Raw genomic sequence first — 19,046 nt, 5'->3', positions numbered from 1 at the left:
TTAAACGTATGAGAACTTTGGTCAGCCATACAAAACCACTAAGCGAAGCTAAAAGACACTGACAAAGTTTCATACAAGTACTAACATCTACTTATATGAAAGTTTTGAAATTTTCAAAATACTTAAAAAATGTGTTGCTGCTAACGAAATGCAAGCTAAAAACACTTAAACGTATGAAAACTTTGGTCAGCCATACAAAACCACTAAGCGAAGCTAACAGACACTGACAAAGTTTCATACAAGTACTGTTGCTGCTAATGAAATGCAAGCTAAAAACACTTAAACGTATGAGAACTTTGGTCAGCCATACAAAACCACTGAGCGAAGCTAAAAGACACTGACAAAGTTTCATACAAGTACTAACATCTACTTATATGAAAGTTTTGAAATTTTCAAAATACTTAAAAAATGTGTTGCTGCTAACGAAATGCAAGCTAAAAACACTTAAACGTATGAAAACTTTGGTGAGCCATACAAAACCACTAAGCGATGCTAACAGACACTGACAAAGTTTCATACAAGTACTAACATCTACTTATATGAAAGTTTTGAAATTTTCAAAATACTTCAAAAATGTGTTGCTACTATCGAAATGCAAGCTAAAAACACTTAAACGTATGAAAACTTTGGTCAGCCATACAAAACCACTAAGCGAAGCTAACAGGCACTGACAAAGTTTCATACAAGTACTAACATCTACTTATATGAAAGTTTTGAAATTTTCAAAATACTTAAAAAATGTGTTGCTGCTAACGAAATGCAAGCTAAAAACACTTAAACGTATGAAAACTTTTGTCAGCCATACAAAACCACTAAGCGTAGCTAACAGACACTGACAAAGTTTCATACAAGTACTAACATCTACTTATATGAAAGTTTTGAAATTTTCAAAATACTTAAAAAAATGTGTTGCTGCTAACGAAATGCAAGCTAAAAACACTTAAACGTATGAAAACTTTGGTCAGCCCATACAAAACCACTAAGCGAAGCTAACAGACACTGACAAAGTTTCATACAAGTACTAACATCTACTTATATGAAAGTTTTGAAATTTTCAAAATACTTAAAAAATGTGTTGCTGCTAACGAAATGCAAGCTAAAAACACTTAAACGTATGAAAACTTTGGTCAGCCATACAAAACCACTAAGCGAAGCTAACAGACACTGACAAAGTTTCATACAAGTACTGACATCTACTTATATGAAAGTTTTGAAATTTTCAAAATACTTAAAAAATGTGTTGCTACTATCGAAATGCAAGCTAAAAACACTTAAACGTATGAAAACTTTGGTCAGCCATACAAAACCATTAAGCGAAGCTAACAGACACTGACAAAGTTTCATACAAGTACTAACATCTACTTATATGAAAGTTTTGAAATTTTCAAAATACTTAAAAAATGTGTTGCTGCTAACGAAATGCAAGCTAAAAACACTTAAACGTATGAAAACTTTGGTCAGCCATACAAAACCACTAAGCGAAGCTAAAAGACACTGACAAAGTTTCATACAAGTACTAACATCTACTTATATGAAAGTTTTGAAATTTTCAAAATACTTAAAAAATGTGTTGCTGCTAACGAAATGCAAGCTAAAAACACTTAAACGTATGAAAACTTTGGTCAGCCATACAAAACCACTAAGCGTAGCTAACAGACACTGACAAAGTTTCATACAAGTACTAACATCTACTTATATGAAAGTTTTGAAATTTTCAAAATACTTAAAAAATGTGTTGCTGCTAACGAAATGCAAGATAAAAACACTTAAACGTATGAAAACTTTGGTCAGCCACACAAAACCACTAAGCGAAGCTAACAGGCACTGACAAAGTTTCATACAAGTACTAACATCTACTTATATGAAAGTTTTGAAATTTTCAAAATACTTAAAAAATATGTTGCTGCTAACGAAATGCAAGCTAAAAACACTTAAACGTATGAAAACTTTGGTCAGCCATACAAAACCACTAAGCGTAGCTAACAGACACTGACAAAGTTTCATACAAGTACTAACATCTACTTATATGAAAGTTTTGAAATTTTCAAAATACTTAAAAAATGTGTTGCTGCTAACTAAATGCAAGCTAAAAACACTTAAACGTATGAAAACTTTGGTCAGCCATACAAAACCACTAAGCGAAGCTAACAGACACTGACAAAGTTTCATACAAGTACTAACATCTACTTATATGAAAGTTTTGAAATTTTCAAAATACTTAAAAAATATGTTGCTGCTAACGAAATGCAAGCTAAAAACACTTAAACGTATGAAAACTTTGGTCAGCCATACAAAACCACTAAGCGAAGCTAACAAACACTGACAAAGTTTCATACAAGTACAAACTTCCATACAAGTACAGTTTGTACTTGTATGAAAGTTTCTACTTGTATGAAACTTTGTACTTGTTTGGAAGTTTGTATTTGTATGAAAGTTTCTACTTGTATGAAACTTTGTACTTGTATGAAAGTTTGTATCTTGTACTTGTATGGAAGTTTGTATCTTCATACATTTTTCGTCATGTGAGGTGAGCGGGTCAGAAAACAATTTTAAGGAACGTATGAAAACTTTGGTCAGCCATACAAAACCACTAAGCGTAGCTACCAGACACTGACAAAGTTTCATACTAGTACTGACATCTACTTATATGAAAGTTTTGAAATTTTCAAAATACTTAAAAAATGTGTTGCTACTAATGAAATGCAAGCTAAAAACAGTTAAACGTATGAAAACTTTGGTCAGCCATACAAAACCACTAAGCGAAGCCAACAAGCACTGACAAAGTTTCATACAAGTACTAACATCTACTTATATGAAAGTTTTGAAATTTTCAAAATACTTAAAAAATGTGTTGCTGCTAACGAAATGCAAGCTAAAAACACTTAAACGTATGAAAACTTTGGTCAGCCATACAAAACCACTAAGCGAAGCTAACAGACACTGACAAAGTTTCATACAAGTACTAACATCTACTTATATGAAAGTTTTGAAATTTTCAAAGTACTTAAAAAATGTGTTGCTGCTAACGAAATGCAAGCTAAAAACACTTAAACGTATGAAAACTTTGGTCAGCCATACAAAACCACTAAGCGTAGCTAACAGACACTGAAAAAGTTTCATACAAGTACTAACGTCTACTTATATGAAAGTTTTGAAATTTTCAAAATACTTAAAAAATGTGTTGCTGCTAACGAAATGCAAGCTAAAAACACTTAAACGTATGAAAACTTTGGTCAGCCATACAAAACCACTAAGCGAAGCTAACAGACACTGACAAAGTTTCATACAAGTACTAACATCTACTTATATGAAAGTTTTGAAATTTTCAAAATACTTAAAAAATGTGTTGCTGCTAATGAAATGCAAGCTAAAAACACTTAAACGTGTGAGAACTTTGGTCAGCCATACAAAACCACTAAGCGAAGCTAAAAGACACTGACAAAGTTTCATACAAGTACTAACATCTACTTATATGAAAGTTTTGAAATTTTCAAAATACTTAAAAAATGTGTTGCTGCTAACGAAATGCAAGCTAAAAACACTTAAACGTATGAAAACTTTGGTCAGCCATACAAAACCACTAAGCGAAGCTAACAGACACTGACAAAGTTTCATACAAGTACTGTTGCTGCTAATGAAATGCAAGCTAAAAACACTTAAACGTATGAGAACTTTGGTCAGCCATACAAAACCACTGAGCGAAGCTAAAAGACACTGACAAAGTTTCATACAAGTACTAACATCTACTTATATGAAAGTTTTGAAATTTTCAAAATACTTAAAAAATGTGTTGCTGCTAACGAAATGCAAGCTAAAAACACTTAAACGTATGAAAACTTTGGTGAGCCATACAAAACCACTAAGCGATGCTAACAGACACTGACAAAGTTTCATACAAGTACTAACATCTACTTATATGAAAGTTTTGAAATTTTCAAAATACTTCAAAAATGTGTTGCTACTATCGAAATGCAAGCTAAAAACACTTAAACGTATGAAAACTTTGGTCAGCCATACAAAACCACTAAGCGAAGCTAACAGGCACTGACAAAGTTTCATACAAGTACTAACATCTACTTATATGAAAGTTTTGAAATTTTCAAAATACTTAAAAAATGTGTTGCTGCTAACGAAATGCAAGCTAAAAACACTTAAACGTATGAAAACTTTTGTCAGCCATACAAAACCACTAAGCGTAGCTAACAGACACTGACAAAGTTTCATACAAGTACTAACATCTACTTATATGAAAGTTTTGAAATTTTCAAAATACTTAAAAAAATGTGTTGCTGCTAACGAAATGCAAGCTAAAAACACTTAAACGTATGAAAACTTTGGTCAGCCCATACAAAACCACTAAGCGAAGCTAACAGACACTGACAAAGTTTCATACAAGTACTAACATCTACTTATATGAAAGTTTTGAAATTTTCAAAATACTTAAAAAATGTGTTGCTGCTAACGAAATGCAAGCTAAAAACACTTAAACGTATGAAAACTTTGGTCAGCCATACAAAACCACTAAGCGAAGCTAACAGACACTGACAAAGTTTCATACAAGTACTGACATCTACTTATATGAAAGTTTTGAAATTTTCAAAATACTTAAAAAATGTGTTGCTACTATCGAAATGCAAGCTAAAAACACTTAAACGTATGAAAACTTTGGTCAGCCATACAAAACCATTAAGCGAAGCTAACAGACACTGACAAAGTTTCATACAAGTACTAACATCTACTTATATGAAAGTTTTGAAATTTTCAAAATACTTAAAAAATGTGTTGCTGCTAACGAAATGCAAGCTAAAAACACTTAAACGTATGAAAACTTTGGTCAGCCATACAAAACCACTAAGCGAAGCTAAAAGACACTGACAAAGTTTCATACAAGTACTAACATCTACTTATATGAAAGTTTTGAAATTTTCAAAATACTTAAAAAATGTGTTGCTGCTAACGAAATGCAAGCTAAAAACACTTAAACGTATGAAAACTTTGGTCAGCCATACAAAACCACTAAGCGCAGCTAACAGACACTGACAAAGTTTCATACAAGTACTAACATCTACTTATATGAAAGTTTTGAAATTTTCAAAATACTTAAAAAATGTGTTGCTGCTAACGAAATGCAAGATAAAAACACTTAAACGTATGAAAACTTTGGTCAGCCATACAAAACCACTAAGCGAAGCTAACAGGCACTGACAAAGTTTCATACAAGTACTAACATCTACTTATATGAAAGTTTTGAAATTTTCAAAATACTTAAAAAATATGTTGCTGCTAACGAAATGCAAGCTAAAAACACTTAAACGTATGAAAACTTTGGTCAGCCATACAAAACCACTAAGCGTAGCTAACAGACACTGACAAAGTTTCATACAAGTACTAACATCTACTTATATGAAAGTTTTGAAATTTTCAAAATACTTAAAAAATGTGTTGCTGCTAACTAAATGCAAGCTAAAAACACTTAAACGTATGAAAACTTTGGTCAGCCATACAAAACCACTAAGCGAAGCTAACAGACACTGACAAAGTTTCATACAAGTACTAACATCTACTTATATGAAAGTTTTGAAATTTTCAAAATACTTAAAAAATATGTTGCTGCTAACGAAATGCAAGCTAAAAACACTTAAACGTATGAAAACTTTGGTCAGCCATACAAAACCACTAAGCGAAGCTAACAAACACTGACAAAGTTTCATACAAGTACAAACTTCCATACAAGTACAGTTTGTACTTGTATGAAAGTTTCTACTTGTATGAAACTTTGTACTTGTTTGGAAGTTTGTATTTGTATGAAAGTTTCTACTTGTATGAAACTTTGTACTTGTATGAAAGTTTGTATCTTGTACTTGTATGGAAGTTTGTATCTTCATACATTTTTCGTCATGTGAGGTGAGCGGGTCAGAAAACAATTTTAAGGAACGTATGAAAACTTTGGTCAGCCATACAAAACCACTAAGCGTAGCTACCAGACACTGACAAAGTTTCATACTAGTACTGACATCTACTTATATGAAAGTTTTGAAATTTTCAAAATACTTAAAAAATGTGTTGCTACTAATGAAATGCAAGCTAAAAACACTTAAACGTATGAAAACTTTGGTCAGCCATACAAAACCACTAAGCGAAGCCAACAAGCACTGACAAAGTTTCATACAAGTACTAACATCTACTTATATGAAAGTTTTGAAATTTTCAAAATACTTAAAAAATGTGTTGCTGCTAACGAAATGCAAGCTAAAAACACTTAAACGTATGAAAACTTTGGTCAGCCATACAAAACCACTAAGCGAAGCTAACAGACACTGACAAAGTTTCATACAAGTACTAACATCTACTTATATGAAAGTTTTGAAATTTTCAAAGTACTTAAAAAATGTGTTGCTGCTAACGAAATGCAAGCTAAAAACACTTAAACGTATGAAAACTTTGGTCAGCCATACAAAACCACTAAGCGTAGCTAACAGACACTGAAAAAGTTTCATACAAGTACTAACGTCTACTTATATGAAAGTTTTGAAATTTTCAAAATACTTAAAAAATGTGTTGCTGCTAACGAAATGCAAGCTAAAAACACTTAAACGTATGAAAACTTTGGTCAGCCATACAAAACCACTAAGCGAAGCTAACAGACACTGACAAAGTTTCATACAAGTACTAACATCTACTTATATGAAAGTTTTGAAATTTTCAAAATACTTAAAAAATGTGTTGCTGCTAATGAAATGCAAGCTAAAAACACTTAAACGTATGAGAACTTTGGTCAGCCATACAAAACCACTAAGCGAAGCTAAAAGACACTGACAAAGTTTCATACAAGTACTAACATCTACTTATATGAAAGTTTTGAAATTTTCAAAATACTTAAAAAATGTGTTGCTGCTAACGAAATGCAAGCTAAAAACACTTAAACGTATGAAAACTTTGGTCAGCCATACAAAACCACTAAGCGAAGCTAACAGACACTGACAAAGTTTCATACAAGTACTGTTGCTGCTAATGAAATGCAAGCTAAAAACACTTAAACGTATGAGAACTTTGGTCAGCCATACAAAACCACTGAGCGAAGCTAAAAGACACTGACAAAGTTTCATACAAGTACTAACATCTACTTATATGAAAGTTTTGAAATTTTCAAAATACTTAAAAAATGTGTTGCTGCTAACGAAATGCAAGCTAAAAACACTTAAACGTATGAAAACTTTGGTGAGCCATACAAAACCACTAAGCGATGCTAACAGACACTGACAAAGTTTCATACAAGTACTAACATCTACTTATATGAAAGTTTTGAAATTTTCAAAATACTTCAAAAATGTGTTGCTACTATCGAAATGCAAGCTAAAAACACTTAAACGTATGAAAACTTTGGTCAGCCATACAAAACCACTAAGCGAAGCTAACAGGCACTGACAAAGTTTCATACAAGTACTAACATCTACTTATATGAAAGTTTTGAAATTTTCAAAATACTTAAAAAATGTGTTGCTGCTAACGAAATGCAAGCTAAAAACACTTAAACGTATGAAAACTTTTGTCAGCCATACAAAACCACTAAGCGTAGCTAACAGACACTGACAAAGTTTCATACAAGTACTAACATCTACTTATATGAAAGTTTTGAAATTTTCAAAATACTTAAAAAAATGTGTTGCTGCTAACGAAATGCAAGCTAAAAACACTTAAACGTATGAAAACTTTGGTCAGCCCATACAAAACCACTAAGCGAAGCTAACAGACACTGACAAAGTTTCATACAAGTACTAACATCTACTTATATGAAAGTTTTGAAATTTTCAAAATACTTAAAAAATGTGTTGCTGCTAACGAAATGCAAGCTAAAAACACTTAAACGTATGAAAACTTTGGTCAGCCATACAAAACCACTAAGCGAAGCTAACAGACACTGACAAAGTTTCATACAAGTACTGACATCTACTTATATGTAAGTTTTGAAATTTTCAAAATACTTAAAAAATGTGTTGCTACTATCGAAATGCAAGCTAAAAACACTTAAACGTATGAAAACTTTGGTCAGCCATACAAAACCATTAAGCGAAGCTAACAGACACTGACAAAGTTTCATACAAGTACTAACATCTACTTATATGAAAGTTTTGAAATTTTCAAAATACTTAAAAAATGTGTTGCTGCTAACGAAATGCAAGCTAAAAACACTTAAACGTATGAAAACTTTGGTCAGCCATACAAAACCACTAAGCGAAGCTAAAAGACACTGACAAAGTTTCATACAAGTACTAACATCTACTTATATGAAAGTTTTGAAATTTTCAAAATACTTAAAAAATGTGTTGCTGCTAACGAAATGCAAGCTAAAAACACTTAAACGTATGAAAACTTTGGTCAGCCATACAAAACCACTAAGCGTAGCTAACAGACACTGACAAAGTTTCATACAAGTACTAACATCTACTTATATGAAAGTTTTGAAATTTTCAAAATACTTAAAAAATGTGTTGCTGCTAACGAAATGCAAGATAAAAACACTTAAACGTATGAAAACTTTGGTCAGCCATACAAAACCACTAAGCGAAGCTAACAGGCACTGACAAAGTTTCATACAAGTACTAACATCTACTTATATGAAAGTTTTGAAATTTTCAAAATACTTAAAAAATATGTTGCTGCTAACGAAATGCAAGCTAAAAACACTTAAACGTATGAAAACTTTGGTCAGCCATACAAAACCACTAAGCGTAGCTAACAGACACTGACAAAGTTTCATACAAGTACTAACATCTACTTATATGAAAGTTTTGAAATTTTCAAAATACTTAAAAAATGTGTTGCTGCTAACTAAATGCAAGCTAAAAACACTTAAACGTATGAAAACTTTGGTCAGCCATACAAAACCACTAAGCGAAGCTAACAGACACTGACAAAGTTTCATACAAGTACTAACATCTACTTATATGAAAGTTTTGAAATTTTCAAAATACTTAAAAAATATGTTGCTGCTAACGAAATGCAAGCTAAAAACACTTAAACGTATGAAAACTTTGGTCAGCCATACAAAACCACTAAGCGAAGCTAACAAACACTGACAAAGTTTCATACAAGTACAAACTTCCATACAAGTACAGTTTGTACTTGTATGAAAGTTTCTACTTGTATGAAACTTTGTACTTGTTTGGAAGTTTGTATTTGTATGAAAGTTTCTACTTGTATGAAACTTTGTACTTGTATGAAAGTTTGTATCTTGTACTTGTATGGAAGTTTGTATCTTCATACATTTTTCGTCATATGAGGTGAGCGGGTCAGAAAACAATTTTAAGGAACGTATGAAAACTTTGGTCAGCCATACAAAACCACTAAGCGTAGCTACCAGACACTGACAAAGTTTCATACTAGTACTGACATCTACTTATATGAAAGTTTTGAAATTTTCAAAATACTTAAAAAATGTGTTGCTACTAATGAAATGCAAGCTAAAAACACTTAAACGTATGAAAACTTTGGTCAGCCATACAAAACCACTAAGCGAAGCCAACAAGCACTGACAAAGTTTGATACAAGTACTAACATCTACTTATATGAAAGTTTTGAAATTTTCAAAATATTTAAAAAATGTGTTGCTGCTAACGAAATGCAAGCTAAAAACACTTAAACGTATGAAAACTTTGGTCAGCCATACAAAACCACTAAGCGAAGCTAACAGACACTGACAAAGTTTCATACAAGTACTAACATCTACTTATATGAAAGTTTTGAAATTTTCAAAGTACTTAAAAAATGTGTTGCTGCTAACGAAATGCAAGCTAAAAACACTTAAACGTATGAAAACTTTGGTCAGCCATACAAAACCACTAAGCGTAGCTAACAGACACTGAAAAAGTTTCATACAAGTACTAACGTCTACTTATATGAAAGTTTTGAAATTTTCAAAATACTTAAAAAATGTGTTGCTGCTAACGAAATGCAAGCTAAAAACACTTAAACGTATGAAAACTTTGGTCAGCCATACAAAACCACTAAGCGAAGCTAACAGACACTGACAAAGTTTCATACAAGTACTAACATCTACTTATATGAAAGTTTTGAAATTTTCAAAATACTTAAAAAATGTGTTGCTGCTAATGAAATGCAAGCTAAAAACACTTAAACGTATGAGAACTTTGGTCAGCCATACAAAACCACTAAGCGAAGCTAAAAGACACTGACAAAGTTTCATACAAGTACTAACATCTACTTATATGAAAGTTTTGAAATTTTCAAAATACTTAAAAAATGTGTTGCTGCTAACGAAATGCAAGCTAAAAACACTTAAACGTATGAAAACTTTGGTCAGCCATACAAAACCACTAAGCGAAGCTAACAGACACTGACAAAGTTTCATACAAGTACTGTTGCTGCTAATGAAATGCAAGCTAAAAACACTTAAACGTATGAGAACTTTGGTCAGCCATACAAAACCACTGAGCGAAGCTAAAAGACACTGACAAAGTTTCATACAAGTACTAACATCTACTTATATGAAAGTTTTGAAATTTTCAAAATACTTAAAAAATGTGTTGCTGCTAACGAAATGCAAGCTAAAAACACTTAAACGTATGAAAACTTTGATCAGCCATACAAAACCACTAAGCGTAGCTAACAGACACTGACAAAGTTTCATACAAGTACTAACATCTACTTATATGAAAGTTTTGAAATTTTCAAAATACTTAAAAAATGTGTTGCTGCTAATGAAATGCAAGCTAAAAACACTTAAACGTATGAGAACTTTGGTCAGCCATACAAAACCACTAAGCGAAGCTAAAAGACACTGACAAAGTTTCATACAAGTACTAACATCTACTTATATGAAAGTTTTGAAATTTTCAAAATACTTAAAAAATGTGTTGCTGCTAACGAAATGCAAGCTAAAAACACTTAAACGTATGAAAACTTTGGTCAGCCATACAAAACCACTAAGCGAAGCTAACAGACACTGACAAAGTTTCATAAAGTACTAACATCTAATTATATGAAAGTTTTGAAATTTTCAAAGTACTTAAAAAATGTGTTGCTGGTAACGAAATACAAGCTAAAAACATTTAAACGTATGAAAACTTTGATCAGCCATACAAAACCACTAAGCGAAGCTAACAGGCACTGACAAAGTTTCATACAAGTACTAACATCTACTTATATGAAAGTTTTGAAATTTTCAAAATACTTAAAAAATGTGTTGCTGCTAACGAAATGCAAGCTAAAAACACTTAAACGTATGAAAACTTTGGTCAGCCATACAAAACCACTAAGCGAAGCTAACAGGCACTGACAAAGTTTCATACAAGTACTAACATCTACTTATATGAAAGTTTTGAAATTTTCAAAATACTTAAAAAATGTGTTGCTGCTAACGAAATGCAAGCTAAAAACACTTAAACGTATGAAAACTTTTGTCAGCCATACAAAACCACTAAGCGAAGCTAACAGACACTGACAAAGTTTCATACAAGTACTAACATCTACTTATATGAAAGTTTTGAAATTTTCAAAATACTTAAAAAATGTGTTGCTGCTAACGAAATGCAAGCTAAAAACACTTAAACGTATGAAAACTTTGGTCAGCCCATACAAAACCACTAAGCGAAGCTAACAGACACTGACAAAGTTTCATACAAGTACTAACATCTACTTATATGAAAGTTTTGAAATTTTCAAAATACTTAAAAAATGTGTTGCTGCTAACTAAATGCAAGCTAAAAACACTTAAACGTATGAAAACTTTGGTCAGCCATACAAAACCACTAAGCGAAGCTAACAGACACTGACAAAGTTTCATACAAGTACTAACATCTACTTATATGAAAGTTTTGAAATTTTCAAAATACTTAAAAAATGTGTTGCTGCTAACTAAATGCAAGCTAAAAACACTTAAACGTATGAAAACTTTGGTCAGCCATACAAAACCACTAAGCGAAGCTAACAGACACTGACAAAGTTTCATACAAGTACTAACATCTACTTATATGAAAGTTTTGAAATTTTCAAAATACTTAAAAAATATGTTGCTGCTAACGAAATGCAAGCTAAAAACACTTAAACGTATGAAAACTTTGGTCAGCCATACAAAACCACTAAGCGAAGCTAACAAACACTGACAAAGTTTCATACAAGTACAAACTTCCATACAAGTACAGTTTGTACTTGTATGAAAGTTTCTACTTGTATGAAACTTTGTACTTGTTTGGAAGTTTGTATTTGTATGAAAGTTTCTACTTGTATGAAACTTTGTACTTGTATGAAAGTTTGTATCTTGTACTTGTATGGAAGTTTGTATCTTCATACATTTTTCGTCATGTGAGGTGAGCGGGTCAGAAAACAATTTTAAGGAACGTATGAAAACTTTGGTCAGCCATACAAAACCACTAAGCGTAGCTACCAGACACTGACAAAGTTTCATACTAGTACTGACATCTACTTATATGAAAGTTTTGAAATTTTCAAAATACTTAAAAAATGTGTTGCTACTAATGAAATGCAAGCTAAAAACACTTAAACGTATGAAAACTTTGGTCAGCCATACAAAACCACTAAGCGAAGCCAACAAGCACTGACAAAGTTTCATACAAGTACTAACATCTACTTATATGAAAGTTTTGAAATTTTCAAAATACTTAAAAAATGTGTTGCTGCTAACGAAATGCAAGCTAAAAACACTTAAACGTATGAAAACTTTGGTCAGCCATACAAAACCACTAAGCGAAGCTAACAGACACTGACAAAGTTTCATACAAGTACTAACATCTACTTATATGAAAGTTTTGAAATTTTCAAAGTACTTAAAAAATGTGTTGCTGCTAACGAAATGCAAGCTAAAAACACTTAAACGTATGAAAACTTTGGTCAGCCATACAAAACCACTAAGCGTAGCTAACAGACACTGAAAAAGTTTCATACAAGTACTAACGTCTACTTATATGAAAGTTTTGAAATTTTCAAAATACTTAAAAAATGTGTTGCTGCTAACGAAATGCAAGCTAAAAACACTTAAACGTATGAAAACTTTGGTCAGCCATACAAAACCACTAAGCGAAGCTAACAGACACTGACAAAGTTTCATACAAGTACTAACATCTACTTATATGAAAGTTTTGAAATTTTCAAAATACTTAAAAAATGTGTTGCTGCTAATGAAATGCAAGCTAAAAACACTTAAACGTATGAGAACTTTGGTCAGCCATACAAAACCACTAAGCGAAGCTAAAAGACACTGACAAAGTTTCATACAAGTACTAACATCTACTTATATGAAAGTTTTGAAATTTTCAAAATACTTAAAAAATGTGTTGCTGCTAACGAAATGCAAGCTAAAAACACTTAAACGTATGAAAACTTTGGTCAGCCATACAAAACCACTAAGCGAAGCTAACAGACACTGACAAAGTTTCATACAAGTACTGTTGCTGCTAATGAAATGCAAGCTAAAAACACTTAAACGTATGAGAACTTTGGTCAGCCATACAAAACCACTGAGCGAAGCTAAAAGACACTGACAAAGTTTCATACAAGTACTAACATCTACTTATATGAAAGTTTTGAAATTTTCAAAATACTTAAAAAATGTGTTGCTGCTAACGAAATGCAAGCTAAAAACACTTAAACGTATGAAAACTTTGGTGAGCCATACAAAACCACTAAGCGATGCTAACAGACACTGACAAAGTTTCATACAAGTACTAACATCTACTTATATGAAAGTTTTGAAATTTTCAAAATACTTCAAAAATGTGTTGCTACTATCGAAATGCAAGCTAAAAACACTTAAACGTATGAAAACTTTGGTCAGCCATACAAAACCACTAAGCGAAGCTAACAGGCACTGACAAAGTTTCATACAAGTACTAACATCTACTTATATGAAAGTTTTGAAATTTTCAAAATACTTAAAAAATGTGTTGCTGCTAACGAAATGCAAGCTAAAAACACTTAAACGTATGAAAACTTTTGTCAGCCATACAAAACCACTAAGCGTAGCTAACAGACACTGACAAAGTTTCATACAAGTACTAACATCTACTTATATGAAAGTTTTGAAATTTTCAAAATACTTAAAAAAATGTGTTGCTGCTAACGAAATGCAAGCTAAAAACACTTAAACGTATGAAAACTTTGGTCAGCCCATACAAAACCACTAAGCGAAGCTAACAGACACTGACAAAGTTTCATACAAGTACTAACATCTACTTATATGAAAGTTTTGAAATTTTCAAAATACTTAAAAAATGTGTTGCTGCTAACGAAATGCAAGCTAAAAACACTTAAACGTATGAAAACTTTGGTCAGCCATACAAAACCACTAAGCGAAGCTAACAGACACTGACAAAGTTTCATACAAGTACTGACATCTACTTATATGAAAGTTTTGAAATTTTCAAAATACTTAAAAAATGTGTTGCTACTATCGAAATGCAAGCTAAAAACACTTAAACGTATGAAAACTTTGGTCAGCCATACAAAACCATTAAGCGAAGCTAACAGACACTGACAAAGTTTCATACAAGTACTAACATCTACTTATATGAAAGTTTTGAAATTTTCAAAATACTTAAAAAATGTGTTGCTGCTAACGAAATGCAAGCTAAAAACACTTAAACGTATGAAAACTTTGGTCAGCCATACAAAACCACTAAGCGAAGCTAAAAGACACTGACAAAGTTTCATACAAGTACTAACATCTACTTATATGAAAGTTTTGAAATTTTCAAAATACTTAAAAAATGTGTTGCTGCTAACGAAATGCAAGCTAAAAACACTTAAACGTATGAAAACTTTGGTCAGCCATACAAAACCACTAAGCGTAGCTAACAGACACTGACAAAGTTTCATACAAGTACTAACATCTACTTATATGAAAGTTTTGAAATTTTCAAAATACTTAAAAAATGTGTTGCTGCTAACGAAATGCAAGATAAAAACACTTAAACGTATGAAAACTTTGGTCAGCCATACAAAACCACTAAGCGAAGCTAACAGGCACTGACAAAGTTTCATACAAGTACTAACATCTACTTATATGAAAGTTTTGAAATTTTCAAAATACTTAAAAAATATGTTGCTGCTAACGAAATGCAAGCTAAAAACACTTAAACGTATGAAAACTTTGGTCAGCCATACAAAACCACTAAGCGTAGCTAACAGACACTGACAAAGTTTCATACAAGTACTAACATCTACTTATATGAAAGTTTTGAAATTTTCAAAATACTTAAAAAATGTGTTGCTGCTAACTAAATGCAAGCTAAAAACACTTAAACGTATGAAAACTTTGGTCAGCCATACAAAACCACTAAGCGAAGCTAACAGACACTGACAAAGTTTCATACAAGTACTAACATCTACTTATATGAAAGTTTTGAAATTTTCAAAATACTTAAAAAATATGTTGCTGCTAACGAAATGCAAGCTAAAAACACTTAAACGTATGAAAACTTTGGTCAGCCATACAAAACCACTAAGCACATCTGTATAAATATATCGACTTTATTAGCCCAAATATAATAAAGTTCAACTAACAAAATTTTAGTTGCTTTATTTGTACATTATTATAATATTTCATTTACATATTTCTCTTTGTAAATAATACTACCGTACAAGCAACAATTTAAATAATGAAAGTGAACAAGTTATATATATATGAGCTTCGCTAATATATTTTATGTAAGCGGCCTAGGTAAGGAAAACCTCACTTACTTTCATTGGTCGCTTAAAACACATCTGTATAAATATATCGACTTTATTAGCCCAAATATAATAAAGTTCAACTAACAAAATTTTAGTTGCTTTATTTGTACATTATTGTAATATTTCATTTACATTTTTCTCTTTGTAAATAATACTACCGTACAAGCAACAATTTAAATAATGAAAGTGAACAAGTTATATATATATGAACTTCGCTAATATATTTTGTGTAAGCGGCCTAGGTAAGGAAAACCTCACTTACTTTCATTGGTCGCTTAAAACACATCTGTATAAATATATCGACTTTATTAGCCCAAATATAATAAAGTTCAACTAACAAAATTTTTGTTGCTTTATTTGTACTTTATTGTAGTAGATTACAATATTTGCTTTTTCATCATTTTTATAGAGGACTTGGCCCCTAAACAAGCGCCTCTCATTATATTGCATATTTTAAATATGCATATTTTTATAAGATGATTACATCAAAACAATAATAAATTGGAAAATTAATTCCAATAAATTGTTTTCGAATCATCAAGCAAAGGTTAAGCTTCAGTGGATCGCAGTATGGCAGCTGCTCTACCACTTACAACACCTTGCCCGTTACCAAAGTCGTTTACAATTGATTCTAGGCATTGTCATTGTATTAAATAATGTTTTTATATATAACTAGCGCGGCATACGGGTGATATTTGAATCCTCCCGCATTTGCTATGTTATAAATAACATTGGCATCACATATATTCATTTTGTCGTTTATAAATTAAATTTATAAACTTTAAATGATTTAGAGAAGCCATACAATGCAATTTGCCCCATATTTATCATTGCAGTCCAGCACGGATACAACCTTAGAGGCGTTCAGGCATAATCCAACGGACGTAGCATCATACCACTGTTCGCTCGAACAAGTATTGTACCATTGGTCCGTACCTGCGGTTCCTCTCGTACTACGCAGGAATGCTGTCGCAATAATATTTTGTCATTAGTAGGGTAAAACTAACCTGTCTCACGACGGTCTAAACCCAGCTCACGTTCCCTTGAATGGGTGAACAATCCAACGCTTGGTGAATTTTGCTTCACAATGATAGGAAGAGCCGATATCGAAGGATCAAAAAGCAACGTCGCTATGAACGCTTGGCTGCCACAAGTCAGTTATCCCTGTGGTAACTTTTCTGACACCTCTTATTAAAAACTCTTTAAACCAAAAGGATCGATAGGCCGAGCTTTTGCTGTCTCTGTGCGTACTGAACACCGAGATCAAGTCAGCATTTGCCCTTTTGCTCTATGTGTGGTTTCTGTCCGCACTGAGCTGGCCTTGGGACACCTCCGTTATTATTTGAGAGATGTACCGCCCCAGTCAAACTCCCCACCTGGCAATGTCCTTGAATTGGATCATACCTGAGTGTTGGAGTTATACCAAATTTTAATTATGATAATAACATCGAAAAATGTTATCATTTCTCATTAAAATATGTTTACAATTATATAACAAACTCGTGGTACTTTGATCAAGAAGCTTGCATCAAAACCCAATACCATAAGATATATAAATATATCCTTAATATGGCTAGGCAATGATACACGTTCCACTTAATCAAGTAAGTAAGGAAACAATAAGAGTAGTGGTATTTCATTGACGATAAATAACCGAAATTATATATCTCCCACTTATACTACACCTCTTATGTCTCCTTACACTGCCAGACTAGAGTCAAGCTCAACAGGGTCTTCTTTCCCCGCTAATTATTCCAAGCCCGTTCCCTTGGCTGTGGTTTCGCTAGATAGTTGAAAGGGACAGTGGGAATCTCGTTAATCCATTCATGCGCGTCACTAATTAGATGACGAGGCATTTGGCTACCTTAAGAGAGTCATAGTTACTCCCGCCGTTTACCCGCGCTTACTTGAATTTCTTCACTTTGACATTCAGAGCACTGGGCAGAAATCACATTGTGTCAACACCCGCTAGGGCCATCACAATGCTTTGTTTTAATTAGACAGTCGGATTCCCCAAGTCCGTGCCAGTTCTGAATTGATTGTTAATTGATAATCGTTATAATTTAAAAAGAATATATAACACTTAATAAAAAATGTATATAACTTTAAAAATTTTAGCAAGAAAGTTCCACAATTGGCTACGTAACTACTATCCGGGGAACAAAAACCGAAGTTTTCTATTTACCCAGAACGAGTACATAAAACCATGATATTGCTTCCCAATCAAGCCCGATTATCTCAATCTTCAGAGCCAATCCTTATCCCGAAGTTACGGATCTAATTTGCCGACTTCCCTTACCTACATTATTCTATCGACTAGAGACTCTTCACCTTGGAGACCAGCTGCGGATATCGGTACGGCCTGTTGAGAAGTTTGCGTGACCCCACCATAAATTTTCAAGGTCCGAGGAGAAAATATCGACACAACAGTAAATGTCATGCTCTTCTAGTCCATCTACCATATCTCTCTTCGAAAGACTTCCATGGTAGTACGACTATAAAACAGAAAAGAAAACTCTTCCGATATCTCTCGACGGCTTCTTTATGGTCGTTCCTGTTGCCAGGATGAGCACAAGGCCCATTTTTAATAACAAACGGATACTCAACAGGTTACGGAATTGGAACCGTATTCCCTTTCGTTCAAAATTATTCAAGTGTTTAAATTTTATTATATATATATATATATATATATATATATTTTTTTTGTAATTTAAACTTGAAAATTTTCGGCTTTCGCCTTGAACTTAGGACCGACTAACTCGTGATCAACCACTGTTCACACGAAACCCTTCTCCACTTCAGTCCTCCAAGGTCTCATTCGATTATTTGCTACTACCACCAAGATCTGTACCAATGGCGGCTCCATGCAGGCTTACGCCAAACACTTCTATGCACACCATTGTACCCTCCTACTCACTAAAGTTTCAAAATTTATAATTCAATCGAAATTGTATTATAAATCATCTACTTTAGCGGTAATGTATAGGTATACAACTTAAGCGCCATCCATTTTAAGGGCTAGTTGCTTCGGCAGGTGAGTTGTTACACACTCCTTAGCGGATTACGACTTCCATGTCCACCGTCCTGCTGTTTTAAGCAACCAACGCCTTTCATGGTATCTGCATGAGTTGTTAATTTGGGCACCGTAACATTACGTTTGGTTCATCCCACAGCGCCAGTTCTGCTTACCAAAAGTGGCCCACTGGGCACATTATATCATAACCTCAACCTTCATATCAAGAAAGGTGAGGTTCTTACCCATTTAAAGTTTGAGAATAGGTTAAGATCGTTTCGACCCTAACGCCTCTAATCATTCGCTTTACCAGATAAGATTATTTTAC

General features: G+C 32.7%; 1 non-coding gene across 1 annotated transcript in view; it reads right to left on the bottom strand.

The window, feature by feature from the left end:
* Window positions 1-16,234: 16,234 nt before the first annotated feature.
* The window catches only part of LOC137235562 (large subunit ribosomal RNA), a 4,019-nt gene continuing 1,207 nt past the window's right edge, over window positions 16,235-19,046 (bottom strand). Inside the window, exon 1 of the ribosomal RNA XR_010947980.1 lies at window positions 16,235-19,046. This exon is cut by the window's right edge and continues 1,207 nt beyond it. This is a non-coding gene — a ribosomal RNA (large subunit ribosomal RNA).

This window comes from Eurosta solidaginis, chromosome X (genome assembly GCF_040869045.1).
Source record: "Eurosta solidaginis isolate ZX-2024a chromosome X, ASM4086904v1, whole genome shotgun sequence".
NCBI lineage: Eukaryota > Metazoa > Arthropoda > Insecta > Diptera > Tephritidae > Eurosta > Eurosta solidaginis.
The sequence above is the reverse complement of the archived record's forward strand: the minus strand, read 5'-3'. Positions and strand labels throughout refer to the sequence as shown.